General features: G+C 33.8%; 1 protein-coding gene across 17 annotated transcripts in view; it reads left to right on the top strand.

Annotated features, from left to right (window-relative positions):
• Window positions 1–17,622, top strand: part of DMD (dystrophin) — a 1,043,395-nt gene that overhangs the window by 505,302 nt on the left and 520,471 nt on the right. The window lies entirely within an intron of this gene.

The following is a 17,622-nucleotide window of genomic DNA, read 5'->3' as shown; positions in this document are numbered from 1 at the left end:
TTGTCAAATGCTGTGTGACAGAATAGCCACTTAGTTCCTATGTGTCCAGTTCCAATTTGTATGCTTTTCATCTTGCAGGCTCTTTGAGCATCATAAGGAAAATAATAACTCTAGTTTCTGGTTATTTCATTTCACTCTTGTATGATTGAAATGGTAATGGGTTTGAAGAATTAATTCTAAACCGATGTTTTGCAAGTTGATAGGTTCAGCTGAATAAAATGGCTTGACTAAGCTCAGATTTCATGTTATAAATTACTACTCGTGCATAAGAAAAAAATCTGTTAAACTAATCATCATTTTTACACTGAATTGCTGGATTGAATTACTGGACTTATGGTTGAAGGTAGTTGGGTCTATGTAATATAAAAGGTACAGCTTTTTATCTGAGTGCAGGAGAACCAATCCTTTGGGCTTCTACTGATTTTTGCCCTACAGGTTTCTTTTTTTTTTTTTTTTTTTGTGTGTATGTGTGTGTTTGTTTTGTTTGTTTATTATTCTTTTCTTTTGGATTTTAATATTTAAAGATGCCTTTTTTAAGCTATAGGCTGCTATTTCTTGACTGCAAAACTACAGAATTGAAAAAAATAAATTGTTCAGTGCAAGCACAAAAATTGCTGTTAACTGTTAAGTAATACTGAAGTAAAGCTGAAAAAAGTTACTAATTGGTAAATATTTTTTTTATGAATAAAAATGAAGTCCCAATGAAGTTGGGACTTCAAACACTGAGTAAGTCTAAAATCTGGCTGAAAGCGAAGCAATAGAATGTTATGGAGACATTAAAGATTCTTTCTGAAGAATATACAAAAGGTAGTGGAGATCATGTGTATTTCCAAGTCACTGAAGTTTTGTCTCCCTTTCTCTGTCTCACAGTTTTAAGTATTTCTTTGAAAAACAAATAAAAGAGTAAACTAAGACATGAGTATGTGACAGATAGTAATATTGTGGCACAAAGGCTTACCCTTTCCTCTGCTTTGCCTTGTGTGTTCAATCACATTTTTAGGCACTATTCTAGTATCCATGAGTAGCTTGAAGTGCACACTTATAAGAGTGGAAAGTATTTCTTCTTTTTTTGCTAACACCTTTCTAAAATGACATTTTTCCTCTATGAAGAGATTGTTCTTTGAGGGTGTCCAAACCAAGTTGTGTTACAGGTGGTATAAATGCACGAGATGTGTTAGAACATTTCACAGCCCCAACAGATTAGAAACTTTATTTTCTTCTCCTAGGAGAGAAAGATGCTCGTGTTGAATTGAATATCAGTCTGTAAGACCTTGACATAATGTCCTGAGAGCTTAAAAAATATTTATTTTATTTCCTTCTGTTCCACATTTTTCTTTCACCTAGCCTCCTCAGGCTATCCGTTTGTTATTTTCCTATGCACTATATGAGATAGATGGTTGTTTTTTTTTTATATTTAATATATGGGAACAATGCAAGTATTGGAACATATGCTATCAGGGTGGATTTCTAACAAAATTTAATATTGACAATCCATCAAGCTTTTTCTTTCTCTTTCATTTTTGATTGTGTTAGAAATCTCAGGAACTCATTAATTTATCTACCTAAAATCTCTTAGTTCAGCACGATATGGCCTTTCTTAAGAACATTCACATAACTTGTAAATATTACAACTAACTTCAAGAATGTAATCGAGTGTTAGGTAACCTTTATTTGTGAGAAGATGTTTAATCTGAAGCTCCATTGGTACAGTTCCCTTTGTCTCTATTTTATTGGTTAGCATAAATAATCTGTGTCTCACATGACGTGCTTGTTGACAGTGCTATGCATCAAGAAAGTATTAGGCTTCTGTAAGGCAGAAGAGATCATTAGAATTTTCATTGGTTTAAACAGTTAAAACAGCTGATCAGTTTGATTTACTAGATTAGCGACTTGTTTAATTAATGAGATCGTGCTGTTTAGTGAACAGGATTTGTCCAAAAATCCTTTTATAAGCAATTGAACAGTTTTGAATTAAACAAAAAAAACTGTTTTAGAAAAAAAATACAGAAAATATTCAGATGTATAATACTATTTCTAGGCAGGCATACTTCGGAAAATAAAAATTCATGTGTCCATTGACATTCAGTTACTACATAGAGTCAAATGTTAATATAAAATGAAACAGTCAAAACTACAATTAGGTCATCATGTTGGTATGGATTGAGAGATTATTTTAGGTGTTTTTTTTGTTATTCCTTTTTGCTACACAATGCAGTGGGATGATATTATACTACATTCGTTCATTATCTATAAGGCGAATAAAATCTGGTAAGAGAATTGTTATTTTCAGATCATGAATACTTAAATACTCTTATTGTGAATTTTTTGCTGTTGTAAAAAAAATCATTTTAAGAAGTTGTAATTGACTTTTTAATTAGAAGACACAAGCTTTAAAGAGATGTTTTAAAGATAGCACATCATATAATCCTTTTGAAACATATTGAACTCTGTCCTGAAAGTAATTAGATATTTTTTTTTCCTCATTATTCTGGCTGAAAGGATTTTCTGTCTTTTCACTCCTTAATGTTTAGTTTATACACACTTATTATTGTGCCAAGACCAAGATGTAGCTCAATTTTATCTACTCCCCTGTCTTTATTCCCATCTGTTCTTATGGTCTGCAGTCATGTCACCAGTTGGATCTCATTTAGGTAAAGTACAGCTGCTATTCTCTAATCTGTTTTCATATGGTAGCTGGAGAACTTGACTCTTACTTATGTGCCTGTGCCTCTTTCTGGAACACAAGATCTCAAAGTATTGTAGTCCTGACAGTGAGGTTGTCTTGTACCATCATCAGGGTAGCTCAGGTGTTATGCTTTATGGTTGGATCTTACTATGGCTGGAAGTTAAAGTATTGTTTGCCATCATCTTGTGCTCTGTCATGCAGCTTCTATCTGTATTAATTTCAAATGCATAAAAGCAACTAACCAACCAACAAAAAGCCGTGTATGAAATTAATGCCATGCTTATATGGATGAAAGAGATAGATAACAATTAGTACAATGATATCTGTTTGACTGCAGGAGGGCATGGTTTCAGATGCTATAGAACAAACTCTAACGTAACGGTTACAGAAATGAATTATTCGAAAGTTTGAGAAGTAGACAGTAAAATCAAGTAAGTTCCCAAATCATTATCTGGGAATTTAAATATATGTTCTTATTTGAAGAATGCACGCAGGTCATCCAGAATATTTGTTCCATACACAGGAACAATTACGAATTTGCCTATTTAGTATCTACTCTGAAGACTCAGGTTTAATGTTATCATTGTAGCTGCTGTTTTTTTTGTTGTTGTTGTTGTTGTTTATTCAGTTGATTTAATGGTAAAATGATTAACTCAGGTCAGTCAGAGCAAGGGCTGGACTTCATACCTTCTTTTCTATAGTTTACATGCTTCAGAAATATTCCTTGTAGTTATTAATTTCTAAATTATTGACCTCAATTTACACACATAAATATCAAGGATTCTGTTTACTTTTTAAGGTCACAGGAGACCTTAAAACCAGTAATTTTTTGAAACTTTGGGGCGTTGGGTTTATTAATTATGCTTTGCCTTCTGAGCACACTATGGTTAGTGAAACAGTTTGTAAGTTACAAGTCTCTCTTAAATTGTTCACGCGTTGAATTGGTCAGCATAAACATTTTTGCGTACTTATAAAAGTCTGTAACAGAACGTGAATGACTCATGCCTTCTTTAGATCTTTCTTTTCTATAATGTCAGAAACTTCACATTGTTTTCCTTGTAGATGTTGGAATCAAAAAATATACGAAGGATCCAGGCCTCAGCACTGAAAATCTTGGTCATGCTAATAATTCTTCCCTTTTATATCTAAATTGGATTATATGGATATTGATGATTTAATAACCACTAAATTTAAAAAGTTATTTCTGGAATGCAGCACAAATGGAATCAGAGGATATGGGAGAAAACAAATGTTTCAGTGCTTGAGGCCACGCATTCTCATACCACAAAAAAGAAAAAAAAAAACCAACAAAAAAACACAGTTGTAACTGCTCACGCTCCTGAATGCAGAACTTGTAAAAATATTGTATATAATGATTTTGGATTTCATCTTATAAATGTTGTGTTTTAAAGTTACATCTGTACAACGCAAATAATCCCTGGTTTTCCTTGTTCTCTTTGTCTCCTTTTGAATCCAAATGATTCAGTTTTGTCCATTTGAATCAATCTTGTTTCATCTGGTTCCGTTTTGAATTGCAGGTTTTTTGATGCTATGCATTAATTTCAGAGAAATAGGAGAAAGTGAATCAAAGAGAAGCCAATTTGGCTTTCCCCTCCCTTTTTTCAGCATAGTCTTTAATTAGAAAGGTTATGGTATGTATGACAATATTTGCCACAATGATGATACTCCAAGCCTTTTTTCAACTCTGCCATAGGAAAGGGAAGAAATGTGAGAGTTTGCTACTGTCCGAATGCTCTGCAAGATGACAACAGGAATTATTTCATAAATATGAATAACACAATGACTTTGCCCAAATATAAAATTAATGAAATTAGACTGATACAGTTGTTATCACTGAAATCCAACAGTTAATTCTTACTTTTATTTTTGGAGAGTTCTTTTAATATGAAAACTCTGTGAACCTGGTAATTTCTTTTATGATGGACGAGATTAATAAAAAGGGGTCTTTACAGTTGTCTACTATAAGCCTTAAGAATGGTTATAAATTGAATAAATGTATCATCCTGATAATCATTTTAGTGTGAAAGTGAATAATAAAAGTACAGTCTTTATCTTTTTGTTCCCCCAGAGTCTCAATATCTATGAAAAAAGTAGTTCAGTGAAATATTTGATATTAATAAATAAATTGTTTTTGTTTAAACTGAAGAATAAAGCTATTTCAATTGGTATTTATCCTTCATATCTATCTGAAATGTGCTGGTGCTATTTCTAGGACGCTGTGTTTTTCCTTGATAGAATTACAGTTTATTTTTAAAAGTTAAAGAAACCTCCAGTTTTCTGTTTTGTTGCTGTTGTTTTTTAATAAAACCACAGTCACTGATTAATTAAGTTCATAAAGAAATTAACAGATTTATCAATAATATTCAGATTATAACATCAATTCATCTGTGATATAGATCTTTATGGAGCTTGTAAAGTCAGATGACTATGCTTTTTGACTTTATCTGTCTTTTCTGGCATCTTTCTTATATTGTGGGTACAGAATTTCCATGATGAATGGATTTTGGGCAAAACACAGCGACCTCCCCATTTCTTTATGTGCCTTCAAAGTATTTTAACTCCTGAAAATTCTAGGCAAATCTGATTCTTTATCACTTTCCTCTGTCCACTTTTCAGATCTTCTTTACAATTCTTGTTTTCCATTCTAACAGTCCTCAAAGTTTTGAGCAAGGTTTGCATTCTCTTTTGCTTACTGTAGACTGCACTTTTCAATGTACTGATGCGTGTGCTACCTGGTTTTCCCTTTCCAGATGTGTGTTTCTTTATCAGAAGATATAGAAGTATATATATATATGTGTATTTACGTTCATAGTGCAATTAAAAGAAGCATATATATTATTCACAGGTTTTGAGTTCTCTCATGTTCCAACAGATTTCCTAAAATCCTTAGAGAGCAATCAGTGTAAATGAGAGGTTTACTTGGAAAAGAATACTTTTATCAATGTAAGTTTAAAGAAACTAATTTGATATATTTAAAATATTAAGAAAACAGTATTAGAATAGTAGAATTACTGAATACTAACACTTGAAATACTGAAGTACCAGTCTGGAATGAGAATTGTAAACAAGCTGAAACAAAAAAGATAGGGACCCTTCTGTACCCTTGCTTTCCAGATAAGGCATTTAAGGGAAAATACTCAGTCATATTATAATCTGATAAACCTAGAAGAATCAGTCAAATTAATTTAAAAAATTTGGATGAGAAGATAACACTGACAACAACAGATTTTACTCAGTGGAAGTCATAGTCCTGTTTGCCTTGGGAAATGAAATAACTAATGGATGATTTTTACTAGGTCTCAGTTTGCTTCTTTTCATTTGATTGGCTTCTAGTGAGCTCTCAAAGATCTCAATAGATTTTATGCATTTTAAAGCCATTATGCTTTCAGGTACTTAGGTTAACCTTCTGAGCCTTTTCAGTTTTTAGGAATAATAGTTTAAATGTATTACCTGTCTTGAGAATGTACTGCAGATGAGCATGTTGGTATATGTGAAGACTGCATACCAATAAGGAGGAATTGAATGAATATGAGGATCTGTAAAAAGTGCCAACTTTGAACAAAGCTTTTTGTAATACAATCTCCAATTATAAAAAGCAAAAAAAATCTTAAGTTTTGAAACATAGGCATATTAACTTAGAATATGTTTTGTCCCACTCTTATGATCAGATCATTTGCAACAATACCGTTAGAGAATGGGGGAAATAATTACACATTTGGGAATAAAAATCACTTTAATGAAGTGTAATTATCTCATGGGTTTTTGGCTGCAAATTTTTAAAAGCTTCCTAGTCTACTTGACTCACATATTGGTATCTATGAAAGAAGTTTTCTGCACTTTCAGGCAGTTGGACTGATTATCCAAGCACACAGCAGGAGGAAGAAGTCAAAATATAAGCTTATTGAAGTTACTGGGAAAACATCAGCTGAGGTTACATTTTACAATTAATGGAGAGACAGCAAGTAATGTTCAATATGATCTCATTCTGAACTGTATTGTAATACCAACCTGACTAGTGCAGTTGACATGCTAGAAGGGGGGAAGAGATGTCATCCAGAGGGTCCTGGACAGACTGGAGAGGTAGATCCATGTCAACCTCATGAAGTTAAACAAGGTTAAGTGCAACGTCTTTCATCTGGGTTGGGGAATTCCGAGCACTAGTACGGGTTGGGCAGAGAATGCCTTGAGAGCAGCCTTGAGGAGAGGGCTGCTCTCCTCAGATTGGAAGGTGTCAGTTGATGGATGACTCAACATGAGCTGGCAATGTGTGCTCTCAGCTCAGAATGCCAACAGCATTTTGAGTTGCACTGCTTGTGACACCCCACCTGTGTCCAGTTCTGCAGCCCCCAATGAAAGAAGGAAAGAGTTGTTGGAGTGGGTCCAGAGGAGGGCCGTGAAGATGATAAGAGAGCTGGAGCACCTCCCCAACGGTGGCAGGCTGAGAGAACTGAGGCTGTTCTTCCTGGAGAAGAGAAGGTTTGGGGTGACATTATAGCAGCCTTCCAGTACCTGAAGGGGATCTACAGGAAAGCTGGGGAATGACTTTTTTTAAGGGCACATAGCAACAGGATGAGGAGAAAAGGCTTTACACTGAAAGAGGGTAGATTTAAAGTAGATATTAAGAAGAAATTATTTACTGTGAGGGTGATGAGACACTGGAACAGGTTGTTCAGTGAGGTTGTGGATGTCCCCTTCCTGGAAGCACTGAAGGCCAGGCTGGATAGGGCTTTGAGCAACCTTTCCGGTCAAGAGGGAGGTGTCCTGCCTGTAGCAGGGGGATAGGAACTAGGTGATCTTAAAGGTCCCTTCCAACCCACGCCATTCTATGAACTCTATAAAAGCGAGGATGTGCCCCATTCTCGGAAGTTCATTTACAAGCAGAGTATTTGTAAAAGTCAATTGTGAGTACTGTCTGATATTTCTTAGATCTATTCTGAAATTCTTGACACTCTTCCAAAAGCAGAATAACAGCACACAAACATAAAATACTGTAGAGAGGAATTCTTTCTGTAATTTGTTATATAAGCTTCTGTTATTGCAAAGCTCTGGATTTACTGTTTATTTCTGCATACTTAGAAACAATATCTGATGCAGAAAATTCAGCCTCATTTAAAATGTAACAAGTCTAGAAATTTTTAGTTTGGATTTTAGCTGGGAAATTTTTCTGAGATGCATTTTAAAATCAAAAGCAGTGATGCATGAACTTACTGTGGATCTGGCAGAATGATTCACAAGTACAAATATGTTGTCTGTTTTACCATTTTGTTTTGGCACTAGTTTCTCTGTGTGTAAGAGTGAGATTAGAATTTGTTTACAATCTTAGAATCCTGATTAAACTTATTCACTTTAGGTGCTCACGTTATCTTCGTATTATTCATAATGTTATCAGGAATTCTTCAAGTACTGTGTAATTATTTTTCAGTTAATATCAACAGCTTTTGTAAAAATGTGGATTTAAAGTCTTTTGTTGAAGTCCCTTCAGATCAGAGATGGTTTATCACAATGACATAAATTAATGTTAGCTGCACTTGATCTTATAAAGACTGTACAAGTTTAGAATGTGTACTAACAGATAGGTAATTATTTTGAGTATTGTCATTAGCTTCATAAGAATTCATCACATTAATCAAGTAATGGAATAATATAAAGGTGGGTGAAGTAACTTTCTTTTCAAAATGAAGAACAAATCTAAAAATAACTTTTAAAACTCTAGATTTTTAAGCATTGATGGGTGTGTGTGTGTGTGTGTATGTATGGGCAAGTGTGAATCTTCTAATTTTGACCACTCTTGCTGACATGCTACATTATTACAAAGATGTCTGTTAAATCTATTGAATCTACCCTTGTGCCATTACTAGGTGGATTGTTGGATTTGATTTGTACAGTACTGTATAGTCCATTTAATCTTTGTTCTTACGTATCCACAGTTTTAAAAATCTTTTTGTAAGACCTTTATGATTCTTCTGCTCTCTCTTATCCTGACTTGTCACAAGTATTCTTACATAATGTTGAGAAAAGGAAGAAAATATGAAAAAAGTTTAAGTAGCAAGTTGGAAAAACCTTCAATGTTAGGAACTGAAATTAAGCTCCTTTGCTTGCTATTGTTTTTATCTAATAGAAGTGTTAAGTTTTTGTCACAAGAAAAAGACAGAGCAGGTGATGCCCTATGCGTTCAAATGGTGTCTCATGCAGCTGTGCTTACATCAGTGAAAGCTTCAGATCTGGCATTAGAGCATGCAGCTATGATTTCCACACATATAGCCAAATGTACATTTAACATACCAGTTACAATGACAAAGAAGGACAAGTGTTATAAGAGTTTAGCAAAAAACTATCTAATATGCATATTTCGTTGTAAAGTGGATGAGTATATGATGAAAGGGGATGAGTATATTATCTTAACACAGATTGGAAACATTCCCTTTCTGTATGGTATTATTTCCTGTTTACCTCCAGCTATAAGCATAATTTAAAACATAATTCTATCCCACTATGTTATCATTGATGTTGAGATAGTTCTGAACAATGGTCAATGGGAGACGAACTTTTCCCCTCCGTTCAGTATTTTCAGTCAACTACAACTGTCGCTCCAATGTGTGCAGTACAAGTGTGAATCAGAGTTTGTCGGCCATACTCTACCAAATATGATAGTTGTTGAGTCATCATAACCAAAAGAAGTTTGGGGGTAATCAAGAAATCTAGAGTGTTGCCTTACAGCTGATAGTCTGTTACACCTTTCCATCAGAATTCCTAAGCCTCTGGACAACCATGATCTAGAACTTTTTTTACTTAAGCCTTACTCAAGGCTTCAGAAATCATAGAGAGATGTTAGATTAATCTTACTTTACTGTACTTCATGCTATCTCAAGTTATATTTTCACTTGAAAAATTTCAACAGCCTCTCCCTGTTAAATGGAGTGGCACTGTGAACAGCATTCTGTCTGGTTTTGTTATTATTTTCCAAAAATAACTGGTGAGGAATTAAGTTAAAAATGGCTTCACTGTTTTCTGTTGCATTTTAATCAACTTAATAGTGCAAATATGAGGCTGAAGCCATTGAAGAAGGCTGTGTGATAATTGAAATAATTTCATGTACAGAAGCATGTGCAAAATAAAATTATTAAAAGTTCTGTAAGAGTATTTCCTAACAGTCCTGAAACACAGGAAAAAATGCTTATAAGTAACTATATTATGCACAATTGATTTGAAAATGCAGCACAAAAATGACCACTGGCTTTTCTCTAGAATAAGAGCAAGTTTCACTGAAAGCTGGACGAAACCTTCAATATCATTTTTTTTCTACTAAGAATTTTAAATTAACTAATGCAAACAAGCAGACTTTTGTTAGTCCAGTGGGATATGATACAAAATGGATCTTCAATTCAGTGTCAGCATATTGTGATTAAAAATCCTGGTGAGATTCATACTTCTTTTTTTCATATCACAAACTGGACTCTGATCCATTTATGGCTCCTGGGAGAACAATCTTGTAGTATAATTTTCGCATATGAATGAAACACTTTTTATACCTTGCATAAATAATTATTTGAAGAAAGTTTACAGTGCTAGATGGAAAGCAAAAATGGCCAGATACACAAGATGCATATTGGAAGTATACTCAGATAGGACTTAGATCACACAACACCAAACTATGCTGAAGCTATGGTGGAATGAATTAGAAAGGCTAAAATAGCTACTGGTTCAAAAAGATGGTAATCATGTGAAAATAGTTCCTTACAGTTTAATAATACACTAAATGTTTGACTTTTTCCTAGAATTTGTGTGTTTCAGCATGCACATGAATGTATCATTCATTTATATAAGTTAGGACAATGTGTTTTTGAGGGAGTGCCTAAGAATTTTTTTTTTTTTCCCCTGTAACAGTCATGGAACTTAGTTCTTAGTTCGGATCAAGGAAGAGACAGGAACTCCCACATCTGGTAAACTCTAGGAAAGGCATTTATTATTATTACTTTTTTAATGAAAAATACTCCACAGCAGAAATCAAAGATGTTGAAGTTGACAAGACAGCTAGCTTGAGATATAACAGGTAGGAAGATCTCCTACCAAATGCAAAAACTAATAACACAATTAGGCTGACACTTCAGTTGATGCAATGTATGAGCACATGTATTTAATGCTTCCAGCTTCAGTTGCTGTTGCTATACATTGTTACCACTTCCAGTAGAGCACTGAGTGAAAGTTACTCTATGTGAAGGAAGTGTATGTGGCTCTAGGTTCTCCAATTTCATTCTTGTTTTTCCTTCCACATAGGCCTTTTAAAATAAGTTTTCTGTGAATCTGCTCATATATGAGTGATCAAGATGTACCAATCCTATTTGGAAAAAATTTCTGTAGGAATCAATCTGTCCTTTACAAGATGGCCAGTGTTTTGAGAGACTTGATTTCCGAACCCTGGGCATGAAAGTATTTAAATTGTGTCAAGAAAGTCACCAAATTAAGACAAATGTGAACTATCAACTCTCCCTGCAATTCATCCATTACTTTCATAAATCAGTATTATGGTTAGTTTTGTAAATGTACCCCCTCAACTTGAGAATCACATGGTCTATGAAAAAAATCTCATTAGATAAAAGGTAGGACTTGGGTGAGTAGTTCATACACAGATACTTTATCTATGATTGATTGATTGAATGATTTTTCAGAGTGAGTTGCTAGTTAAACAGGAGTGCTGAGACTATTCTGAGGCATGATTGAAGTAATTATAAATCTTAGTGCCTGATGGAAGTCAGGCAGTTCTGTTACGCAATTTCTATGATCACTGTTATTTTCCATCTTAGAACAATGGAATTAGCTGAAGTTTTGAAAAAAATATATCTTCAATTTTTTTTTTTTTTTTTTTTTTTTTAGCAAAAATTTCAGGAATTATCTTGCCCTAGTTACAGCAGCCATGGATGGAAGAAATAATCATTAATTTTAGATCAATCTGTCTTTTTTGTGTTTTTCACAATAATAATAACTTCAAATAATAAGGGCTAAGTAAATATCCTCATATCTTCAGTCATCTCCATTCTATCATCATCGGTCAATTTTAAAGCTTAAAAGGTGGATGATTGACATGATGTTTTTTCTTTCCTCCTCCCCTCTTTTTTTTTTTTCTTTCCTCTGAAATTTGGTTATTATCATGTGATTTTACAGACTCATAGGATAGTTCTGAAATGATGGGAATGTTAATACTATTAGCCTTCAGAAAGAGAGAAGAAATTTCCCTTTTTTCTTGTAGACAATATTTGTTATCAGATTTGATACATAGACAGCAATTGCCAGCAAAACTGATTGTCACAATGATGGCTACTGCTTAAAAGATCTCATTTTGTGGAGTATTTACAGGTGATTGTGATCATGGTACAGTGAATTTAAGCTTTAACTTCCTAGTCTCCAAGAAATTTTATGATTGCAAAGAGTAATGTAGCCTAAGATGTCTTAAAAGTTATGTGTGCATATAAAATCTCATTGATAAATATGGATTTTATTTTTCCTTCTCAGAAAACACATTTTTCTGGTTGGTGGGAGCTATTCCCCTTAAATTAGTGATTCACAAGTCTTCTGCTGGAGGCCTTTACTGTAGATGGGATAGATAGGTGAACAAAGTATAGTATTGAGGATTACACTACAATGATGTTAACATGCTCAAGCAAGGGGTATGCAAGAAGCAAAGTGTGCAAGTACTTTTTATTGTGTTGCAAATTCTAATATTAAATGCTTTGGTTTACAGCAGATGACACTGAGACTTGATTTGTTACCCATAATTACACTTTTTGCAGTACTTAGCTTTCAGCAGAAAAGGCCTCCCAGTAATCATGACCGGTCAATCCTAGTGAGCATTTTATCAAAATCAAACTTGAGGACAGAAACAGACATATTCTTTTTGTTTTTGTTTTGAAATAAGTTATTTAGTTATATTTCTGTACTCTAATATGCCCTGAAAAGGAGGGAAGAGAACAAAAAAGTTCCAGGTTTTAACATACTCCATTTTAAGCAGCAGCTTCATGCCTAATTAAAGTAATATTTGTTAATTGAAACCTTTTGTACATTTCAAATGTTAAATAGATCTGCTGAGGCTTTTTGGACAGTGCTTTACATTAACACTTTATGCTTGGGACATTAGGACTTTTATATCTATACTGAGGAAAGAAGTTTAGCTACACATTATACATATTTGACATGGAGTTTAAATTTACTGAATTTTCTTTCTATAAGTGTATTAAATGATTACTGTTTAGTGCACTCATCATAGAAATATCTGGCAAATTTTGAAAATACTAATCTACTAAGGTTTAAAGGAGAGTATAATAATAATAAAAAAAATCTACAATGAATAATATGATCAAAATAAAGGCTTAATACTTTTGCACCTTAACAAGTATGAAGCTAATTCTAATCTAACTGGGGCAGATATAATAAGATGTGACTCCATTGCATAAAAAGAGTGCCTGCATCTGCGTTTCCCCTTAGATTCTGTTGGTGAGGGTATAAATGTTCTTTAGTTTTCTCAAATGAGTCCAATTTTCATGACTGGGAAGACAGAGAAACTACTTTAAGCCAACAATTTTGGTTAGTTTTGGTTTTTTGCTTTTTTTTTTTTTTTTGCTTTTTTTTTTTTATCAAAATGTTTTGTCATGCAATACAAAACCCAGTATTTTAGCCATTGTACTTAACTGGCTTCATTATGCATATAGTTTTGCAGTAGTGAAGACTAGAATAAATCAGATATTATCTTTTACATAATTTGTATGAAATTCTTTTCATAGGTGAATAATGCGTATATAAATAGTAGTGCTTGGGAAAGACAGAGAGAAAATTTTAAAATAAATATTTATGAATGAGTCTTTGCTAGAAGAGTACATTCATTCTTTGCTGGAAGAGTACTTGTTCCAATCAAGGGATAGTTACCTACCTCACAACTCATGCTATTAATGATTCAAAATGTTGAACAATAAATGTCTCATTATTTTATAAATGAGTTTAAATGTCAGTGCATAAGGGAAATGGTCCAGCTGGAGAACCCATATCCCGCTATTATAGAGGAATAGGATGTGAATAAGAATTAGGGAAAGGATAACAGCTTTAGGATTAGGTGTGAGAAGCAATTTGGTATGAATTTGTTTTAGATTTCTACTAGGCAACGGAATGGATTATTATTATTTTTCCTAAATGAACAGCAGTTCTCATTATGTTCCTAAACAACACTGCTGTCATAAGTGGAATGGAAATGATGCAATAAAGAATTCACATGCATGTCTGTATTAAATGATCTACAGAGTGAGCAGCTGTATCTCTTCTGTACCTACCCCCCCAAAAAGAGCCTTTTCAATAAGAAATAGTTGTAGGTCTAGCTACTATTTTTGAAGCAGAACTGTGTATCAATATTGAGTGAGTAGAAAATGAAGAACACTGTATTTAAAATACTTTTTCTTTTCTTACTATAATAACTATATGAGATATTAAGGTAGTCTATTTGTAAATAAGCAACTTCATCCACCAAATGTTTACCATATTTAAAACTTTTTTTCTGTATTATACAGCTTCAGACAGATTTAGTAGTTGACTACAGACTTTCTAACCTTATAGAAACTTCATTGTACTGAAAGGATTCAGCATTCAAATAGATGTTTTGGTGGATGCCATTGATTGCCATTTCATTACAAATATTTCATGTCAGTATGGGTCAGATTTCTCTTACTTAGTATTTGGATTGCTGTTTATTTCTACAATATGTTTTATTTACTTTAGTTTTCAAATCAATTTTATTACAGAATAAATTACAGAAGTTATATCCTTTGTTCACAGCATATGCACAGATTCACCGATTTATTCTGTAAACAAAAGAACATAAAACCATGGCATTTGTTGTAACTGCTTTAGATCTCATGTCAAAGGACACTGAAAATGGCTGTTCTTCTTTCCATTAGACTTTTGAGATGCACTGCAAAGCAGATGTAAAAAAGAATTTCTAGATTGCTGTGGCACTCTATTATTATTATGTTTTAAGTTCATAAATTTCTTATTCCTGGTATATTTTTTTGAAAACTCTAAGAGATCATACTGATGTACAGTATGTCCTCAATGCAAGAAAGACATTGAGGCCCTGGAACATGTTCAAAGGAGGGCAACAAAGTTGGCGAGGGGTCTGGAACACAGGCCATATAAGGAGAGGCTGAAGGAGCTGGGAATGTTCAGCCTGGAGAAGAGGAGGCTCAGGGGAGACCTCATTGCTCTCTATAACTTCCTGAAGGGAGGTTGTAGTGAGCTGAGGGTCGGCCTCTTCTCTCGTGTCATTAGTGATAGGACCAGGGGGAATGGCTTCAAGCTACGGCAGGGGAGATTCAGGCTGGATGTGAGGAAGTATTACTTTTCAGAAAGGGTGGTCAGGCACTGGAATGGACTGCCCAGGGAGGTGGTGGAGTCACCGAGCCTGGGGGTGTTCAAAGGCTGGATGTTGTGTTGAGGGACATGGTTTAGTGGGAGCTATTGGGAATAGGTGAACGGTTGGACTGGATCATCTTTTATGTCTTTTCCAGTCTTGGTGATTCTATGATTCTATGATTCTATGATTCTATGTCCTTCCCTACACAAACCATTCTTGTTCTATGTCTAGAAGCCAAAACTCTTATGTAAGGCTTACACAAACAATTATATTCAGGGGAAAGATCGTGCTTGAAACTAAAGGGACACAGTTGTTAGAGTAGAACACTTAATTATTGTTATTAATAATAACAAGGCTATCCCTAACCAAAACTAAACTATACAGTAGTTTATATGGGAAAACGTTAAAAAGTTCCATTCCAATGTGCAAAAGGGAAAGAAGTATTTTAGTTCATCATAGTGTGAATACGTAAGATTTACCTCACCTAACCTTAAATTTATATTGTATACAAAGGGGATGATTCTAAAATGTTTATTTCTGCTCATGGAAGACAATAAGTGCATATAAGACAAAATTCATCTAATGTCATTCATGATAACATGGATGTTTAAAGCACATTGTGCCCTAAAGATGTTTACTCCCATTGTCTGTGGAGTTTAAATAACTATCTCAGATGCAGAGATGCATGTTGTAGTTATAAGAAGTTAGATGAGGTAAATCTCACTGCTATATTTTTCTATAAACTTTGGATTTTTCACTTCTGCAGTATTTTGAAAACAAATCACACTAGGGCAACAAAGGCATAAATAAATATGTACAAACAGGTGTTTTTTTGGTAAAAGGCTTTGGAGGCGAATGATGGAAAATAAAGACTTGTCAGAAATGCAGTGCTGGATTTGAAAAGGCGGTGTAAAGTAAGATATGAGGACAGGATTACTGAGGTATTTATATGCTGATGTTAGCTAAGACATCAGAAGAACGGGAAACATCCCATGTCCCAGACATTGGAAAATTCCTAGTAACTTGGATTTGGAATACCATGTGATTAGCCCTCCCTACTTTTGAACCTAAGGTGGAGTAAAGAAATATCTGTGTCTTTTAAACTGGAGATAAATATATTAGTTCCATTACATTTTGGGATATCACATGTCCCTTATTGGGTGAAGTTTCTACCAAGCTCTCTGTCTTAGCCAGGTGGCAGAAGAGGCAGCAAACTGCAATGTTCCAATCTAATGGACTGCAGTTCTTCAGTGGAATCATCAGTAAATATTTATTTTTAATGTTACAGTTTTTCTTTGGTGGCTTTACTTTCACATGTAAAACTGTGAAGTTCTTTCCAGTACTAACAGGTCCCAACATATTTGGAATTCATACAGTCATTCAGGTTCTTCTCCTGTTTTGGTCTGTAGGAAATTCTCCTACATGAAACTCATGTAACTCCTTATAGAAACTCATGGAAAATGTTTCAGTTTTTACATATTTTGGTTTGTATATAGACTTTTTCTATAACTGAATTTGTGTTATACTGCATTATACTGCAGTATTATGTTATACTGCACAGTCTTCATAGGGTATTTTCAGAATTAAGGAGTTAAAATTTCCATATGGCTTTCCAAATGCAAATACCATATAAAGTTCTATTTGCACTAGTAAATTTATAGCTGTAATGTATCATTTTATGACTTTGGGGTATAAGTAATACGATGTCAAGTTTACATTTGACCTTGAAGGTGTTCAGTGACTCTTCTGCTGTTTTTCTATGATGGATAAAATCACCTATTATCTGCAACTGTATTATCTAGCCAAACTGTGGCCCTGTTATGAGTTCTGTTCATGTCTGTAACAATGAATTTATTCAATTGAGATGTTATCTATTTTTATTCACCTTCATAATGCTAACATTATACACAATGATTTCATTTATTTATTTATATTTACATAATATATTCTTCTCAAACCTAATTCCAAGCTTTTACAAGTAATAAAGGCACACAATGGCAAAAAATTAGCTGCCTTTTTTATAGAGTGCTAGATTGGTGGATTTGGTGTCATGGATTTGCAGTTGTTTTATTCTCATCCCCTCCTCCGCCTTCACAAAAAAAAAAAAAAAAAAAAAAAAAACAAGCTGATATTTATTTCATCTGAAAGAAGCAGTGAAGACAACAAATAGAAAAACTCAAAAAAAAATTCATGGCTCTATAAGAAATCTGTATTGAATAACTGTAGACATACTAGCAGAAGTGTTTTGTTTTTTGTTTTTTGTTTTTCTTTTTTAATTTTGGTAGATTAAAGTGTTGTCAATCATTGGTACTTCCAAGTAATAAAAAGGAGTTTTCATTTGCCATGCCTGGAATTCCCTCTCATCAATATGTAACTTAATTAGGGTGAGAAACAAAATGGGAGGTACAAAGTATAGCATGTCTTTTGTGTAGCCTTCTTTTTTTTCTCTCTTTTAATATCACTTTTCATTGATGACGTATCCTTGTAATATTCAAACTTGCCACACTGGCCACAGCAATGGCAATAA

This window comes from Tympanuchus pallidicinctus, unplaced genomic scaffold, assembly GCF_026119805.1.
Source record: "Tympanuchus pallidicinctus isolate F22 unplaced genomic scaffold, pur_lepc_1.0 scaffold14, whole genome shotgun sequence".
In the NCBI taxonomy this organism is placed as follows: domain Eukaryota; kingdom Metazoa; phylum Chordata; class Aves; order Galliformes; family Phasianidae; genus Tympanuchus; species Tympanuchus pallidicinctus.
The sequence above is the reverse complement of the archived record's forward strand: the minus strand, read 5'-3'. Positions and strand labels throughout refer to the sequence as shown.